Source organism: Somniosus microcephalus, chromosome 12 (genome assembly GCF_052327205.1).
Source record: "Somniosus microcephalus isolate GS21.2 chromosome 12, FLI_Smic_1.0, whole genome shotgun sequence".
NCBI lineage: Eukaryota > Metazoa > Chordata > Chondrichthyes > Squaliformes > Somniosidae > Somniosus > Somniosus microcephalus.
Genome location: NC_140998.1, coordinates 208,972,410 through 208,987,490, shown reverse-complemented (window position 1 = coordinate 208,987,490; position 15,081 = coordinate 208,972,410). Strand labels below are relative to the sequence as shown.

General features: G+C 52.6%; 1 long non-coding RNA gene across 1 annotated transcript; it reads right to left on the bottom strand.

The window, feature by feature from the left end:
- Positions 1-718: 718 nt before the first annotated feature.
- On the bottom strand, positions 719-14,862 carry LOC147109986 (uncharacterized). Its single transcript, XR_015080378.1, has 4 exons — positions 14,622-14,862; positions 12,869-12,929; positions 11,897-11,977; positions 719-10,061 (listed from the first exon to the last, which is right to left on the bottom strand). It is a non-coding gene; the product is annotated as an uncharacterized LOC147109986 (long non-coding RNA).
- Positions 14,863-15,081: the final 219 nt, after the last annotated feature.

Below are 15,081 nucleotides of genomic sequence, written 5' to 3'. Positions count from 1 at the left end.
CCAGTACCCCAGTGAGTGTCAGTGTCTGTGGAACTGTACCCCAGTGAGAGTGAGTGTCTGTGGAACCTGTACCCCAGTGAGAGTCAGTGTCTGTGGAACCCGTACCCCAGTGAGAGTCGGTGTGTGTGGAACCCGTACCCCAGTGAGAGTGAGTGAGTGTGGGTCCCGTACCCAAGTGAGAGTCAGTGTGTGTGGAACTGTACCCCAGTGAGAGTCGGTGTCTGTAGGACCCATACCCCAGTGAGAGTCAGTGTGTGTGGGACCCGTACCCCAGTGAAAGTCAGTGTGTGTGGAACCCGTACCCCAGTGAGAGTCAGTGTGTGTGGAACCCGTACCCCAGTGAGAGTCAGTGTGTGTGGAACCCGTACCCCAGTGAGAGTCAGTGTGTGTGGGACCCGTACCCCAGTGAGAGTCAGTGTGTGTGGAACCCATACCCCAGTGAAAGTCAGTGTGTGTGGGACCCGTACCCCAGTGAGAGTCAGTGAGTGTGGGACCCGTACCCCAGTGAGAGTCGGTGTGTGTGGGACCCGTACCCCAGTGAGAGTCAGTGTGTGTGGAACCCGTACCCCAGTGAGAGTCGGTGTGTGTGGAACCCGTACCCCAGTGAGAGTCGGTGTGTGTGGAACCCGTACCCCAGTGAGAACCCGTTCCTGCCCGGTTAGGAGAGATTATAATTTGCAGCAATAAATCTCAAATAAATCCACACAGGCCCAGCAAATACAGAAAATCTTTATTGCATATATAAAAAGATAATTTAGAACGCATTCAAGATATACAGAAAGGCTTCCCGTACCATAGCCACACCAATACGGCGCTCATTAGGAATGTAATCCTGAAATATTGCAGGAATTTCTTGTTACATTTACACATTGATATACAGATTTATATTTCATCCATGTTGTACCCGCACAGAAAAGACTGGAATCAGTAGCAGGATTCAAAGGCAACTGAACCACTGTAGTGTTAACTAACTGCACTTCGATTAACACACACACAGAAATTAGTGTAATTGTGTCGTAGATCACAAACTATTCATTTATTCATTTAAGTCACAAACTTAACATTCAGTTACGTGCCCAGAAGACACGAGCAGTGATTTCACTGAGTTTTATGTAGTATATCGGTACGCAATATCGTAAGTCGCACGTAACCCCCATCGCTTGTATCGCTGTTCGGTTCGCTTTGAGCGAGGCTCGTACCATCCAGCCCCTTGCGTTGCTCCCATGCACACAGTCGCGAGCCGGTAGCCCCCTCCCCCTAGTGTTAAACAGCCCCCCCATAGACACCGCACCGCGCTGGGAGCAGGCTGCGATCTGTAATTGGTGCTAGAATTGTTGGGGTGGTGGGGGGGGAGGGGGGGGGGGGAGGGTGCTCGGACTCCTCCCCCAACACACAGGGCTAAACAGGTACACACCCGGAAAATTTACACTTTTACTGAGACAGAGACAGGAGATGCTGTGGGTCCACTGGGCAAATCAGGATGGAGCCAGAGAGAGAGAGACACACAGACAGCGAGAGAAAGAGAGTGTGGAGGGAGAGAGAGAGAGAGAGAGAGACAGAGAGGGAGAGAGAAAGAGAGAGACAGTGGGATGGGAGAGGGAGGAGAGAGACACAGACAGCGTGAGAGAGAGAGAGCGAGAGAGAAAGACATAGAGCAAGAGAGAGAGAGAGAGAGAGAGAGGGACAGAGAGAGAGAAAGAGAGAGACAGACAGAGACAGTGGGATGGGAGAGGGAGGAGAGAGACACAGACAGCGTGAGAGAGAGAGAGCGAGAGAGAAAGACAGAGCAAGAGAGAGAGAGAGAGAGAGAGAGGGACAGACAGAGAGGGACAGACAGAGAGAGACACACAGGGAGAGAGAGAGAGAGAGAGACAGACAGAGAGCAAGAGAGACACACAGGGAGAGAGAGTGAGAGAGAGAGAGAGAGACACAGGGAGAGAGAGATTAATATTGTTTAAAGTAATATTGTATGTACCCAACGAAGGTCAAAATTGTTTGACACCTACAGAATGTTGGAAAACTGTACTTTTTTGTTATGTAAGCTTTGGCAATATGGTTCCCTGTAAACTTTCATGCCAATAAAGCATTTGAATTGAATTGAATTGAAAATTGAGAGAGACAGGGAGGGAGACAGAGAGACAGGGAGACCGAGAGAGAGAGAGAGGGACAGAAAGAGAGGGACAGAGAGAGAGGGACAGACAGAGAGCAAGAGAGAGAGAGAGAGAGAGAGACAGGGAGACCGAGACAGGGAGAGAGAGATAGAGAGAGAAACCCCTTTCCAGCAGGTTCACCCCCTCGTATGGACGGGTGATATCACAGGCGAGCAGGATTTTAGAAGGAGGTTAAAAAGTTGCGAGGGGAAGGAGCAGGAGGGGGAACCTCAGGCACAGGTGCTACCTGTTGCTCCCCACCTCGCCCCAGCTCCTCAGCCAATCGCACGCTGCGGAAAGAGAGGGTAGGTGAAATTCGACCTGGGAGGTAGCACGAATCGGGCAATAGCCATTCGGCAGCCGCTTCGAACCGACCTCGCTGACCCAGCTTTCGGCCACCTGTCCTAATATCTCCTTTATGTGGCTCGGCATCACATTGTGTTTGATAATCGCTCCTGTGAAGAGCCTCGGGGCGCTGGCGGCCCGGTCGGTATAAGCGCGAGCTGCTGAGCAATAAATTCAGGGACCGGGGCTGCTTGTTGTTTACAGGAGTAACCACCAGATGGCAGCGTTACTCTATCCAAGTCAATGAGTGTTTATTCTTTGTGCTTCAAAGTTACACAACAGCCAACACAATTCTAAGGACACTTGTATACACTATTATATTTTCCGCATTCACTTGACAAGTTATTCCTAACTGATTGAGGGGGGATTCCAATTCTGATAACCATCCAGTGCATTTTCTGCCAACAGCAAACTTAGGGGTCAGCCCTGGCTCATCGAGGCAGCACTCTCGCATCTGAGTCAGAATGTCGTGGGTTTGAGTTCCCCTCCAGAGACTTGAGCCCCATAATCTCGGCCGATATTCCCAGTGCCGAGGGAGCGCCGCACTGTCGGAGGGGCAGTACTGAGAGAGGGGCAGTACTGAGGGAGCGCCGCACTGTCGGAGGGGCGGCACTGAGGGAGCGCCGCACTGTCGGAGGGGCAGCACTGAGGGAGGGGCGGTACTGAGAGAGTGCCGCACTGTCGGAGGGGCAATACTGAGGGAGGGGCGGTACTGAGAGAGTGCCGCACTGTCGGAGGGTCAGTACTGAGAGAGCGCCGCACTGTCGGAGGGGCAGTACTGATGGAGCGCCGCACTGTCGGAGGGGCAGTACTGAGGGAGTGCCACACTGTCGGAGGGGCAGTACTGAGTGAGCGCCGCACTGTCGGAGGGGCGGTACCGAGAGCGCGCCGCACTGTCGGAGGGGCAGTACTGAGAGAGCGCCGCACTGTCGGAGGGGCAGTACTGATGGAGCGCCGCACTGTCGGAGGGGCAGTACTGAGGGAGTGCCACACTGTCGGAGGGGCAGTACTGAGTGAGCGCCGCACTGTCGGAGGGGCGGTACCGAGAGCGCGCCGCACTGTCGGAGGGGCAGTACTGAGAGAGCGCCGCACTGTCGGAGGGGCAGTACTGAGGGAGTGTCGTACTGTCAGAGGGGCAGTACTGAGGGAGCGCCGCACTGTCAGCACAGCCGTCTTTCGGATGAGACATTAAACCCGAGGCCCCGTCTGCTCTCTCAGGTGGACGCAAGAGATCCCACAGCCACTATTGGAAGACGAGCAGGTGGGATCTCTCCCCGGAGTCCTGGGGCCGATATTTATCCCTCAATCAACATCACTAAAAAAAGATATAATCTGGGTCATCATCACATTCGTGGGAGCTTGCTGTGTGCAAATTGGCTGCTGCGTTTCCTTCATTACAACAGCGACTACACTTAAAAAAAAAAAAAAAGTACTTCATTGGCTGTTAAGCGCTTTGGGACGTCCTGAGGTTGTGAAAGGCGCTATAGAAATGCAAGTTTTTCTTCATCCCCAGCAACTCAACAAGCTGGAATGTTAAAAATGGTTGTGTTTTAAAATGTAGATTCATCCCCAGGCACACAGACCAGGCTCCACTCCCGGCCTGTTGAGAGCTCGTTAGACTCAGTCACTGATTTACGCTATAGACAGTAGCTTTGTTTTTCAGAAAAAAACAATTTTTTCATTTTAATAATTAGTCTTCGACTCCGAGGGATCTTTGAATATTTATCAATGGAACAATGGCATCGCTACAAGGAGCGGGCTGGGGGAGGGGAGATTCAATACCGAGGCTGCAGGGGAAATCAGCCGTCTCCCCGGGCAACCGCTGTTCGTTCTGTTCAACTCGTACACTGACACTAAAATGACAGCGTTTAAATCCGGTCTAATATCACGTGCCGGGAATAAATAAAGAGACAAAGTGTTCCTACTGGCAGGAGGATTGGTAAACAGAGGGCACAGATTGAAGGCGGGAACTGTCAAGGCCTTGGAGAGGGTGCGGAGGAGATTGACCAGAATGGTCCCAGGGATGAGGGACTTCGGTGATGTGGAGAGACTGGAGAAGCTGGGGTTGTTCTCCTTAGAGCAGAGAAGGTTGAGAGGAGATTGACCAGAATGGTCCCGGGGATGAGGGACTTCGGTGATGTGGAGAGACTGGAGAAGCTGGGATTGTTCTCCTTAGAGCAGAGAAGGTTAAGGGGAGATTTAATTGAGGCGTTCAAAATCATGAGGGGTTTTGATCGAGTAAATAAGGAGAAACTGTTTCTGTGGCAGGAGGGTCGGTAACCAGAGGACACAGATTGAAGATAATCGGGGAATGAGAAGTTTATTTACGCAGCGAGTTGTTGTGATCTGGAACGCGCTGCCTGAAAGGGCGGTGGAAGCAGATTCAATAGTCACTTTCAAAAGGGGATTTGGATCAATACTTGAAGGGGAAAAATTTCCAGGGCTGTGGGGAAAGAGCAGGGGGGGAGTGGGACTAATTGGAGAGCTCGTTCAAAGAGCCGGCACAGGCACGATGGGCCGAACGGCCTCCTTCTGTGCGGTGTCATAGAGTCATAACGGCACAGAAGGAGGCCATTCGGCCCATCGAGTCCGTGCCAGCTCTCTGTAGAGCAATCCAGTCAGTCCCATTCCCCCCGCTCTATCCCCGTAGCCCTGCAAGTTTATTTCCCTCGAGTGTCTATCCAGTCTCCCCTTGAAAACATTGAGAGTCTCCGCTTCCACCACTTCCGTCGGCAGCGAGTTCCAGGTCCTCACCACTCGCTGCGTAAAAAAGTTTTTCCTCACATCCCCCCGTATCTCTTGCCCAAATCCTTAAATCTGTGCCCCCCTAGTCCTTGTACCATCAACTAGTGGGAACAGCCTTTCCCCATCTAGCCTATCCAAACCCGTCATAATCTTGTACACCTCTATCAAATCACCCCTCAACCTCCTTTGCTCTAATGAAAACAAATCCAGCTTCTCCAACCTGTCCTTGTAGCTAAGATCCCCCCCATCCCCGGAACCATTCTGGTAAATCTCCTCCGCACCCCCTCGAGGGCCTTCACATCCCTCCTAAAGTGTGGCAATACTCCAGTTGTGGCCTAACCAGCGCTTTATAAAGGTTCAGCATAACTTCTCTACTCATTCCATGATTCTATAAGAAGCTAACCCAAAAGTAAAAATACTAAAAGACAATTTTGAATAAAAATTTAGCTGCAGTCCCATTGGTCCTAATTTTTTTAAAATTCTGGTTTACATATTCTAACCGTTGTGTACTGTTTAACGGGAGCGCGAAATCCTTTAAATTGGCCCCTTTTTCTTCGACGCCTCTTAACTCCTAGAAAGTGGAAGCGGGAAACGCCTTTTTAAAAGAAAAAATTAAGAGGTTTCCGCCTGATTGAATGGAACGATTGGCAGGTTAATCTAATGACGCGTCCAATGCAGGGAACTCCCGCCTCAGAAAGGCGAGCAGCAATCGAAGGGTTAAGACGCGCGCAGGGACGTAACGGGTTGACCCAGGCCGCACCCGAGCCCCTTCGCTCATCTCCCTCCCTCGTGGAGCTCGACCCTTCACCCCAGCCAATTCCCTTTAAAAGACATGCAGCGCAAAAATAAAACCCCTCAGAAAATGAAATGTAAAGCAGAAAAAAAAAATCAAATCAGATTCGAAAAACCTGCAGCCGAACAGTAAGGAAAATAATTAAATAGGATTGTCCCTGAACTCCAGATTTGGAAACGTGGAACGCCATTCCTTTCATTCCCCAGTGCTTTTCGGACTTTAGAATAAGTGTTATTACGCTCCCTGTTATTTTAGCACCTCCTTGCACGATATAAAGAGGAGCCGCCAAGATTCATTGATAGTCATTTCCTATAATGTGGGGGCTCCTCGCAGCCGCCCTGCGGTGTTCAGGGGACGCGTACAGACACGGGCTCCCTCCTCGGTCTGTGCACAGTTAGCTGGGCCCAGAAGCTGGCGGGAAATGTGCCTCAGTGCCCCTGCGCTAAGGAAGGCGAGAAAAAAAGGGGAGGCACCGTCCACAGACCTCTGATGGAAATCAAGTGTGTGCGTGTGTCTGTCAGCACTCGTGTGTCCGCACGCGAGTGGGTCTGTAGCTATTGGGTCAGGACAACATGGGGCTCGGTTGCGATGCACCCCATGGCCGGTCAGCACCGGCGATCAACGGCTACCCTGGGTATAGGAGCTCCTATCCATTGTACGGCCCGCTCCTCCCAATGCTCATCGTATGCCCCGCCCCTCACAACGGCCATCTAATCGTACGCCCTGCCCGTCCCAACGCCCATCTAATTGCCCTGCTCCTCCCAAAGCTCATCGATCCCGCGCTCGCTCTCTCTCGTGTCCCTCAGCCAAGTGAATCGTGCGTCAGCCTGGGCAGGAAGCCGATTCTTGTCGCTGGGCTAAGAGAAGGGCGCGACAACCCAAACTGAACTCCCCCCCGCGGCTATCCCCAACCCACCCCCCAGCTCCCCATCCATCCTCATTACACGTCCCTGCAAGAGTCAGGACCCCTGTGACTGAGTCTCTCTCTCCCTCTGCCCCCTTCCCCTCTATGGCATCTGAGGAAGGATGTTCTTGCCATGGAAGGAGTGCAGCAAAGATTCACCAGGCTGATTGGGCTTATACTCGCTGGAGTTTAGAAGAATGAGAGGGGCTCTCATCGAAACTTATAAAATTCTAACAGGACCAGACAAGACTAGCTGCAGGAAGGATGTTCCCGATGGTGGGGAAGTCCAGAACCAGGGGGCACAGTCTAAGGATAAGGGGTAAGCCATTTAAGACAGAGATGAGGAGGAATTTCTTCACCCAGAGAGTGGTGAACCTGTGGAATTCTCTACCACAGAAGGCAGTGGAGGCCAATTCATGAAATATATTCAAGAAGGAGTTGGATATATTTCTTAAGGCTAAAGGGATCACCTCTGCTTTCCAAGCTACCCTCGCACATCAGAACATTTGATCCAATTGGGTCTTCAACAAATGGGGGCCCATCTAGACCAGTGCCGTCCAATAGAAAATATCTACAGCTGTTGCAATTTTTAGTCACATGCACCAGTTTTAGTAGAAAACGCCTCAGCTGCACAATACAGGCAAGCGGACTTCATGTTCACACACGTCTATTCACTGGAACATCGACTGGCACCCAGAAACATGGCAGAAGCATGGCAGATGCAGTATAATGTGGATAAATGTGAGGTTATCCACTTTGGTGGCAAAAACAGGAAGGCAGATTATTATCTGAACGGCAATAGATTGGGAGAAGGGGAAGTGCAACGAGACCTGGGTGTCCTTGTGCACCAGTCGCTGAAGGTAAGCATGCAGGAGCAGCAGGCGGTTAAGAAGGCAAATGGTATGTTGGCCTTCATAGCGAGAGGATTCGAGTACAGGAACAAGGGTGTCTTGCTGCAGTTGTACAGGGCCTTGGTGAGACCACACTGCGAGTATCGTGTGCAGTTTTGGTCGCCTTATCTGAGGAAGAATGTTCTTGCCATGGAGGGAGTGCAGCGAAGATTCACCAGGCTGATACCTGGGATGGCAGGAATGACGTACGAGGAGAGATTGGGTCGATTGGGCTTATACTCGCTGGAGGTTAGAAGAATGAGAGAGGATCTCATTGAAACTTATAAAATTCTAACAGGACTAGACAGACTAGATGCAGGAAGGATGTTCCCAATGGTCGGGGAGTCCAGAACCAGGGGTCACAGTCTAAGGATAAGGGGTAAGCCATTTAGGACAGAGATGAGGAGGAATTTCTTCACCCAGAGAGTGGTGAACCTGTGGAATTCACTACCACAGAAGGCAGTGGAGGCCAATTCATTAAATATATTCAAGAAGGAGTTGGATATATTTCTTACGGCTAAAGGGATCAAGGGGTATGGGGAGAACAGGATGGCAGCACAGTGGCATAGTGGTTAGCACAGTTGCCTCACAGCGCCAGGGACCCGGGTTCGAATCTGGCCTCGGGTGACCGTCTGTGTGGAGTTTGCACATTCTCCCCGTGTTTGCGTGGGTTTCCTCTGGGTGCTCCGGTTTCCTCCCACAGTCCAAAGATGTGCGGGTTAGGTTGATTGGCTATGATAAATTGACCCTTAGTGTTAGGGGGATTAAATACGTGGGGTTACGGGGATCGGGTGGGATATGTGTCGGTGCAGGCTCGATGGGCCGAAATGGCCTCTATCTGCACTGTGGGGTTTCTGTGAGAAAGCAGGGACAGGGTACTGAATTTGGATGATCAGCCATGATCTCATTAAATGGCGGAGCAGGGCTCGAGGGGCCGAATGGCCGACTCCTGCTCCTATCTTCTATGTTTCTATCTATGTTTATCCCCAATCCACCCCCCCATCCATCCTCATTACACATCGCTGCAAGAGTCAGGACCCCTGTGACTGAGTCTCTCTATCCCCTTCCCCCTCACACTCCCTCCCACCACCCTCCCCTCGTCCAATTTTACCCAACCACAGAGCAGCAATGGACCCTCGGCCTCCCGTCTCGCTCAGTCCCCTGACCCAACACTGGGCGATGGGGGAGGTGGTGGGAGAGAATCGGGACAGGGAGGCAGGTACAGCAGCGGTTACTCTAGTGTTAGTCTGCGGGCTGGTGAATTGCCGGAGAACTTGAATCCCCTTCCTGAAACTAAAGTGGTTAGTAAATTAAATTTAGTGCACGATTACAAAAAAAAAAATACAGTGAAGGAGATTGCAGTTTCTCATTAATAGATACAAAGGCAGGCGGACAGTAAATGGCTTGCAAGCCCCTTTATCAGTGGTTCTGAAATAGTGTTTTTTTGTTAGTTCAGTGGGGCTGCGATCAGTCACGGTTCGGGGCAGGTTTTTAAACTCGCCCCCTCGATCCTGTGGTGAGCGGGCGGGTGAAAGTTTGCCCCCCCCCGCCCGGCCGCCCCCTGTGCTGGGCCCCTGGGTTCACCCTCCCCTCCGCGCTCTGCAGTGTACGGTTCACGAGCAGGCTGCGGCCACGCTCTGCGGCCTAGTTTCTGCCGGTCGAGAGCCTCGGTCTCAAGTGAGGCCGAGGGCCAATTGAGCTATGGGGAGAGTTGGGGAAGGGGTGGGGTGGGGGACGGGGGGGGGGGGGGGGTCTGGTGCTCCAACCCCAACCCTAAACGTCACTGCCCAAAAGCTCCCTCAAAGGCAACCATTACGAGGTCCCAAAGGCGCCGTTACGAACTCCCAAAGGTGCCGTTACGAACAACCAAAGGCAACCTTTACGAGCTCCCAAAGGCACCGTGACGAGCTCCCCAAAGTGTCGATATAATATTCCGTGGCCACGTTGCTGGGTAGGAAGAGAGAGAGGGAACGCACTGTTCGGTTAGTGTTAAGAGGAATAGAAGGTGTTTGGGGGAGTGGTGGTCTCGAGGAGATGGCAGGGGGCGAGGGGCCCGAATCCTACACGTACATTCCCTTCGACACAAACTCCTGGCTCTGCCTGTGTTCCTCCTCCGGGTGAGAGAGCTCGTTGTAAATGGGGTTCTCTTGTTCCAGGTAGTCGCCAGGTGCGGTGTCGTTGGGGGACTTGAGGTCAGAGCCTGCCCCGGGCTCGTCATAATACTGGGTGAGGGTCTACGGAGAGAGAGAGTGAGAGAGAGAGAGATAAAGCCAACCGTCAATGGCGAACAGTCCAACCTTTCCCTGCCTCTTCTCAGGCCACTGGGAGTGATCACCGAATCCCCCCAAATCCCCTCACCGCCACGCGCGAGTGCCGGTCGGATATTCAACCACGGCGGCATCTCTCGGTCTCGACTTGAAAAATTCTCATCCTCGTTTCCAAATCTCTCCATGGCCTCCTCGCCCCCCCCCCTCCCTATCTCTGTAACCTCCTCCAGCCCCCCCCTCCCTATCTCTGTAACCTCCTCCAGCCCCTACAGCCCTCCCTATCTCTGTAACCTCCTCCAGCCCCTACAACTCTCCCTATCTCTGTAACCTCCTCCAGCCCCTACAACCCTCCCTATCTCTGTAACCTCCTCCAGCCCCTACAACTCTCCCTATCTCTGTAACCTCCTCCAGCCCCTACAACCCTCCCTATCTCTGTAACCTCCTCCAGCCCCTACAACCCTCCCTATCTCTGTAACCTCCTCCAGCCCCGCCAACCCTCCCTATCTCTGTAACCTCCTCCAGCCCCCTACAACCCTCCCTATCTCTGTAACCTCCTCCAGCCCCCTACAACCCTCCCTATCTCTGTAACCTCCTCCAGCCCCTACAACCCTCCCTATCTCTGTAACCTCCTCCAGCCCCTACAACCCTCCCTATCTCTGTAACCTCCTCCAGCCCCTACAACCCTCCCTATCTCTGTAACCTCCTCCAGCCCCTACAACCCTCCCTATCTCTGTAACCTCCTCCAGCCCCTACAACCCCCCCAGATCTCTGCGCTCCTCCAATTCCGGCCTCTTGCACATCCCCCGATTTCCATCGCTCCACCATTGGTGGCCGTGCCTTCAGCCGCCTGGGCCCCGAGCTCTGGAATTCCCTCCCTAAACCTCTCCGCCTCTCTCTCCTCCTTTAAGACGCTTCATAAAACCGACCTCTTTGACCAAGCTTTTGGTCGCCCGTCCTAATATCTCCTTCTGTGGCTCGATGTCAAATTGTTGTTTGATAATCGCTCCTGTGAAGCACCTTGGGACGTTTTACTACGTTAAAGGCGCTATATAAATGCAGGTTGTTGCATTCAAACGTGCTCCAGCTCAGAGGCGTCTAAACAGTCGCCTGTGTGAATCTGCTCCCACCGCCCTTTCAGGCAACGCATTCCAGATCACAACAACCCGCTGCGGAAAAACAATTCTCCTCATCTCCCCCTCTGGTTGTTTTACCGATTATCTTCAATCTGTGTCCTCTGGTTACCGACCCTCCTGCCACTGGAAACAGCTTCTCCTTATTTACTCCATCAAAACCCTTCATGATTCTGAACGCCTCCATTAAATTTCCTCTTAACCTTCTCTGCTCCAAGGAGAACAACCCCAGCTTCTCCCGTCTCGCCTCCCCTCATCCCTGGGACCATTCTAGTAAATCTTTCCCGTACCCTCTCCAAGGCCTTCACATCCTTCCTAAAGTGCGGGGCCCAGAATTGGACACAATCCTCCAGTTGAGGCCGAACCAGTGATTTATAAAGGTTCAGCATACACTCCATGCTTTTGTACTCTATGTCTCTATTTATAAAGCCCAGGATCCCATGTGCTTTTTTATTTAAATAAAGAAATATCCTTCTCGACTAGTCCTGCCATCTTCAAAGACTGGTGTATGTTCAGCCCACAGGTCTCTCGGTTCATGCTTCCCCTTTTAAAAAGTCGTATTATTTAGTTTATATTGCCTCTCCTCATCCTTCCTACCAAAATGCGCCACTTCACACTTCCCTGCGTTAAATTACTCGGCAGAATGGCTCTCCTCGGCTCTGTGACACTCACCATCCCGTTATCATCCTCACCGCTGGTTTCAAAGTAGTGGAGGGGAACGCTCTCCATTTTATCGGCTTCAGTATTCTTAACCTAAGGAAGTACAGGGTACATTTGAAACTTGCAGGCAACAACATCTGAATCGACAGAGAACAAGCCGTACATCTGAGAGTCTGTGCTGGTGGGGCTTCCCACCGGGAGTCAGCCGTGGCTCAGTGGGCAGCACTCTCGCCTCGGAGACAGAAGGTCGTGGGTTCGACCCCCCCCCCCCCCCACTCCAAAGACCTGAACTCAAAATCCAGGCTGACACTCCCAGTGCCAGTACTGAGGGAGCGCCGCACTGTCGGAGGGGCAGTACTGAGGGAGCGCCGCACTGTCGGAGGGGCAGTACTGAGGGAGCGCCGCACTGTCGGAGGGGCAGCACCGCACTGTCGGAGGGGCAGTACTGAGGGAGCGCCGCACTCTCGGAGGGGCGGCACCGAGGGAGCGCCGCACTGTCGGAGGGGCAGTACCGAGGGAGCGCCGCACTGTCGGAGGGGCGGCACCGAAGGAGCGCCGCACTGTTGGAGGGGCGGCACCGAGGGAGCGCCGCACTGTCGGAGGGGCTGTCTTTCAGATGAGACGTTAAACCGAGGCCCCGTCTGCTCTCTCAGTTGGACGTAAAAGATCCCACGGCCACTTCTGGAACAAGAGCGGGGCGGGGGGTGGTGGGGTGGGGTGGGGTGGGGTTCTCCCCGGTGTCCTGGGGCCAATATTTATCCCTTAACCAACATCACTAAAAACAGATTATCTGGTCATTATCACATTGCTGTTTGTGGGAGCTTGCTGTGCGCAAATTGGCTGCCGTGTTTCCCACATTACAACAGCGACTCTGCAGCCAATTAAGTACTTTCTGAAGTGAAGAGTTTGGGGATGTCCTGAGGTGGTGAAAGGCGCTGGAGAAATGCAAATTCTCTCTTTCTGAACAACAGGAGCACAAAATACCGTTCCGATTTCTGTCGAGGTGTGTTTGGGATGAGGCGGTTTGTGGCTTGGAGGCTTGAAGCTGCAATAGAAAAAAAATAATCGAGAGATATAAATAATGGAACAATTCAGGCAGATGTGACATTGCTCCAAGTATCTTTCAAAGTCTTCGGAGTAATGGGACAGGGGTCTGTGTCCGAGATCTCCCATCACCCCGACTCGCACAGCGCGCTCCTGATTCTAGCCAGTCCATTAATATCCCCTCGCCTTGTTCTTCAACCCGCTGCTTAGATACACCCGAGGACAGCAGGTTCCCTTCCCGAAGGGCATTTCGTCAACTAGTTGAGCTCGAGACAATCTGACAGCTTCAGAAGTCACTGTTGCCGACGGCGGCTCTTCAATCAACAGATTTTGTTGACTCACTGTCTCGATCACCAGTCTGGGAATGTAACCACTCCATTACCACAGCCACATCACACGGCATGAAATATTACAGTGTCTAGACTGGAGTTCAGGACTGGGCATTGGGATGGGCAGCACAGGACATACGGCACAGAAACAGGCCATTTGGCCCAACCAGTCCATGGCGGTGTTTATGCTCCACTCGAGCCTCCTCCCGTCTTTCCTCATCTCAATCTATCAGCGTAACCCTCTATTCACTTTTCCCTCCTGTGCTTGTCCAGCCTCCCCTTAAATGTATCGATACTATTCGCCTCGACCTCTCCCTGTGGTAGCGAGTTCCCCATTCTCACCACTCTCTGGGTAAAGAAGTTTCTCCTGAATTCCCTATTGGATTTCTTGGTGACTATCTTCTATTGATGGCCTCTAGTTTTGCTCTTCCCCACAAGTGGAAACATTCTCTCTGTATCCACTCTATCAAAACCTCTCATCATTTTAAAGGCCTCTATTAGGTCACCCCTCGGCCTTCTCTTTTCAAGAGAAAAGAGACCCAGCCTGTTCATCCTTTCCTGATAGGTATAATTCCACATTTCTGGGATCATCCTTGTAAATCTTCTCTGCACCCTCTCCAGTGCCTCTATATCCTTTTTATAATATGGCGACGAGAACTGTACGCAGTGCTCCAAGTGTGGTCTAACCAAGATTTGATACAGGTTTAGCAGAACTTCCCGACTTTTCAATTAAGGGAAAATTCTCTGAAGTTGGATTCTCACGTCAGTGGGTTCCCAATTTGGGTTTTCGTAGAACGGCGATGGGAGTCAGGAATGTTGGAGAACGGAATGCTGCCTCGTTACAGGCCTCAGAATCAACCACACCCCCGGCAGATATAGCACAGGTTCGCTGTAGGGCCTCAGACTCTGTAGGGCCAGGCTACAGCTGCACATCCCGCACCCATGGTGACACTTCCTTTCCCCCCCCCCCCCCACCCACGGCGACACCACCCCCCCCCGCGGCGACGCTTCCCGTCCGCCCCCCCCCCGCACCCCGGCGACGCGTCCCGCCGTCCCCCCGCCGCGACCCGGCGACGCTTCCCGCCCCCCCCCGCGGCGACACCTCCTGTTCTACTCAACAGTTGCACCGTGATCACTGAGTGACATTTGAAGCCTGTGCCCACTCTGACCTAGGGGGAATATATTTAGCGTTGGTCTCCCCAAGGCCCGCATCCATCCCATCAGCCTGCGTTGGGTTCGAGCCCGGGGGCCGAGAGGTGAAAGGTCGGAGGCCAACCCACTCCGTCCCTCTCTCCTTGTGAATGAAGCATCTGGTGAGGGAGAGGAAGAAGTCAGTGAACTTTTAACACCAGCTCTGTACTCACTCGTCATCGTCGGCAGTTGCATTCTTCCGCTGCCTTTTAAATATCAACACTGCAGTCACCAGCACAGTCAGGATGACGATGGCCGCAATGATTCCTCCCACAATGGCTCCAGTTGTCGAACCCGATTCTGACGGATTCTCTGAGACACGGAGGGCAAAGGAGAAACAGAATGAGTCATCATACTCCCTCCACACCGTCCCATCAAACACTCCCAGGGCAGGTACAGCATGGGGTTAGACAGAGTAAACTCCCTCTACACTGTCCCATCAAACACTCCCAGGGCAGGTACAGCACGGGGTTAGATACACAGTATAGCTCCCTCTACACTGTCCACGTCAAACACTCCCAGGGCAGGTACAGTACAGGGTTAGATACAGAGTAAAGCTCCCTCTACACTGTCCCATCAAACACTCCCAGGGCAGGTACAGCACGGGTTAGATACTGAGTACAGCTCCCTCTA